The sequence below is a fragment of the Myodes glareolus genome, chromosome 9 (assembly GCF_982192425.1).
Source record: "Myodes glareolus chromosome 9, mMyoGla1.1, whole genome shotgun sequence".
NCBI lineage: Eukaryota > Metazoa > Chordata > Mammalia > Rodentia > Cricetidae > Myodes > Myodes glareolus.
Window position 1 is genome coordinate 86,251,977 of NC_142034.1, and position 4,241 is coordinate 86,256,217.

Genomic DNA, 4,241 nt, shown 5'->3' on the forward strand with positions numbered 1-4,241 from the left:
TAAATAAGAAGGTGAACCAAAAGAAAAACACGTAGTTATCCTACGGGATATTGGAAGTAAACAAGACTGACAGGCAAATGTTGGGAGCGGGGGTGGGGAGGATGGATTGGGGGGAAGGGGAGATTGGGAGAGAGAAGGGAGAAGGGGAGGATTGGGGAGAGCTTGGGGGAATGGTATAATTGAGAAGGAGGAAGGGTGGATATGGAAGCAGGGAAGAAGTTATCCTAACCAAGGGAGCCATTTTAGGGTTGGCTAGAGTCGTGGCTCTAGAGGGGTTCCCAGGTGTCCAAGGGGATTTCCCCAACTAGTTCCGTGGGCAGCAGAGGAGAGGGTGCCTGAACTGGCCTTATCCTATAGCCATGCTGATGAATATCTTGCATATCACCATAGAACCTTCATCTGGCGATGGATGGAGATAGAAACAGAGACCCACATTGGAGCACTGGAATGAGCTCCCAAGGTTCAAATGAGGGGCAGAAGAAGGGAGAACATGAGCAAGGAAGTCAGGACCACGAGGGATGTGTCCACCCACGGAGACGGTGGGACTGATCTAATGGGAGCTCACCAACGCTAGCTGGACTGGGACTGATGGAGCATGTGATCAAACCGGACTCCCTGAACGTGGCTGACAATGAGGGCTGACTGAGAAGCCAAGGACAATGGCACTGGACTTTGATACTACTGCATGTACTGGCTTTGTGGGGGCCTAGTCTGTTTGGATGCTCACCTTCCTAGACCTGAATGGAGGGGGGAGCCTGGATGGAGAGGGGGAGGACCTTGGACTTCCCACAGGGCAGGAAACCCTGACTGCTCTTTGAACTGGAGAGGGAGAGAGAGAGAAATGGGAGGAGGTGGAAATTTAACATAAAAGTAAAAATAACTCATTTTTAATATTTTTGTCACAATCTATTAGTTGTGTCTTAAAGTCAGGCAACAACTTGAAGAAGCTGTATAATGACGGTACAATCAATTAATTTTTACTTCAAGTTGCTTAGTCAGAAGTCACAATAGCACACAAGAAGTGACTTGTGTGCCGCTATTGTGACTTCTTTGGCTCCGGATTTCAAACAAATCAAGTCCCGTAGGAAGAAGCAGGGCAGGGGCTTGCTTAGAAAAGGGAGTTTGAACTTAAATCGAGCCAATTCTGCTAGTTAAGTAGCTTTCTTTAAACAAGAATCTCTAGAAGTTCAGAAATGTCTGCAGAACTTGTTTTTAAAAATTTCTAAATTTTAATTCTAAAAATGTTTCAAATACATATTCAATCAAGTCAATGTGTGTTTCAGTCCAGCAATGCTTTGAGAAATCAGTTTAAGAAATGGTAAGTACAGGGCATCACTTATTCAGTCAATTAATTCAAGCTAGAAATAACTGCATATTTATCTTAAAATGGTACAGATGATATGATATTGGTGGTAATAAAAAGTTTGTGAAATTTAGTGACTTCAGGAAGTTAATACAGCAACATGAAAATAAATATTAATCCTTGATAATTAAAATGATTAAATATTGAAAAATATTAAATATTGATAATGAAATTCAGTAATTTGGTCACAGTAATCTTTTTTAAATCATGAATTTTGGCTGATCAAATGCCTCAGAGAGTCAAAGACCTTGATGCCAAATTTGGTAATCTGAGTTAGAGCTCCCACAAGCTGTCCACTGACCTCCTTGTACACACAGTGGAGTGTAGGGTATACAGTACATCCCCCCAAAAATAAGTAAAACGAAAATCAAAAACAAGAACTCAAAAGTGCCTTAAAATTATGAATATTTGCTAAAGTAATCACTAAAGAAATGAAAATAAAATTGGTATTCAATCAGGTACATGAAAAGGAGAAAATATAATTTGAATGGAGTTATGGCCTATGCTTGCATTTTAGAAAATCTCTGAAAAATAATTTTTTTGAGCTCTACATTTTTCTCTGCTCCCTTCCCTGCTTCTCTCCTCCCCGTCAATCCCTTATATTATCATGTTCCTAGAGATTTTAGCTTAAGGTCTTTAGAAATCATTTTTGGGGCACAATAGAGGTCCCCAGAGAATGTGAAATCACATGTAAACTTTGCTGTAGTCTGAAGTGATGAAGTATATTTACATAAGTTCTGACTGATATGAAGAAGCCCAACATTTCATTCCAATCATAAAGGAATCCCTGCCCCACCGTGTAAGGTCACAACCAGTGGTCTAGACCTCCGAGGGTACAAGCCACCATCATGGTGTTTTATCTGTCCCCTATTTATAATACAGAAGCTGTCCTAGGCCAGAGCCCAGGACATAAGTTTAGGTGTCTCTATGATCTAGAAAGTCAATTGAAAGATTGCCATTATTAAATGACAGTAACTCTCTTAGCACATATGCATTTGAGACTCACAGAAGAGAAATGATCATATTGCATATCTTTGGGAAAAGTTAGGCACTTTCTGCAGAGAGTGAATGTGGGTCCTAGTTTCCCGACTGAACTATGAGTGAGTGAAGTGTATTCAGCAACTGATGGACCCTCCATTTTAAAACAGTCATATTATGGAAATCACACTATACAATCAAAGGTATATGTATTTCTTTGTTCTTTAATATGTGAAAGTCAACATATATGTGGGCCCAGAAACTTATTACTTGGAAATTCTCATTAATTTTTTATCATTTAATGCTAATTAATGCATCACAAAAGATAGATCCAGTCAACACATATCAAACTCTCTCAGGGAGTAGAATTCAGGGCCTCCTGTGCCATATGAACTCCTGCTGTCACCACCACCTTTTCTGTCCAACCCTCATTATATCTGAGGAGCTCTCTGTGACCCTTTCCTACATGAAAAATGAATTTCAGTGCCTTGTCTGTCCAGAGGTGCTCAAGATGCAGGTGAGGACCATGGTCTGTCAGCATGTTACTTGTAGATATCCTTTCCTGACTGCAATGCCAAAAAGTGGAATACATTGTACCCTATGTTGTGGACGTGTAACTAGAAGAGAAAGAACATGTCCAAAATGGACCTTGAGTCTTGAAACATCATGAAGAAGTTTTCAGGTAGCTGTAGGTGCTGCTCAGAAAAAGATTAAATTCTATTGCATGAGGCATTACAAGTCTTGTAAAGGGTATCAAGATGAACATGGTGTTTCTTCTGTCATTCAAAACTTTTAAGATTTCTCAAGATTCAGTCAGGAGTAGTAATTTGAATGAGATGTCTACATCTGATAATATAGAAACTCACCAAGAGAAATCGAGAATATTCAACTAGATGAGGAAACCCAGTATCAAAATGCTGTGGAAGAGTCTTTTCAGTTAAATCTCTGATGTGCCTAGACATTTCTGCAATCTTGTACCTGTAAGGGCCATCTGTATCGGGAAGATAATATGTCGTCACCATTACAGTAATTTGCTGTGTATAGTGGTGGTGGCACACACCTTTAATTCTAGCACTTGGGAGGCGGAGGCAGGCAGAGCTCCGTGAGTTCGAGGACAACTTGATATATAGAGCTAGTTCCAGGACAGGTTCCAAAGCTACAGAGAAACCCTGCCTCAAAAAACAAACAAACAAACAAACAAAAGTAATAAAAATAATAATCCAGTCTCCTGTATTAGGATTTTGACTGAACATAATGGTGGGCTACTGTAAAAAAAATAAAAAAATGAAAAAACCAACCAAACAAAAAACCCACAAATTGATAACACATAAAAACCATAAACAATATAAAAGTTACACCTTTTTAACCATCCATTCTATTTAATTTTCTGAATGCTTGTTTTATTTATTGATTTCCCTGGGAGGTGTATGCATATGCCTTATCATATTTCTGGAAGTCAGATGTCAGCTTCTAGGAGTCTACTCTTTTCATCCACCATGTGAGTTCTGGGTGTCACCCTTAGTTTGTCAGGTTTGATGGCAAGCACCTTTATCTGCTGAGACATCTCATCACCATTCCTATCACCATTATTTAGGAAAAGCATGGTTTCATTCACTTTTCATCTAAAATTCACAATATTATATCATCTGAATGTGGGTTAAGTTACATTATAATAAATAGGAGGTAAATATATGTAAATGTGTCTAACTTTTAGCTACTCCGAATCTTGCCTTCTGCTTCTCCGAGTCTCACGAAAAGCTAGTGGCCAACTTCAAGTCTTTTTTCTCTTTGGCGTCACATATTGCATCTCAAATTGTCAGTGATCTTTAGGATAATATTTACCAAATCTGCTCTATAAATATGCACCTTATTTTCTTTAGTTTTTAATTGCTTATTTTGT

General features: G+C 39.0%; 1 pseudogene; it reads left to right on the plus strand.

Moving 5' to 3' along the window:
• The first annotated feature begins 2,729 nt into the window (after window positions 1-2,729).
• LOC125401513 (E3 ubiquitin-protein ligase RNF138 pseudogene) lies at window positions 2,730-3,290 on the plus strand (annotated as a pseudogene).
• Window positions 3,291-4,241: the final 951 nt, after the last annotated feature.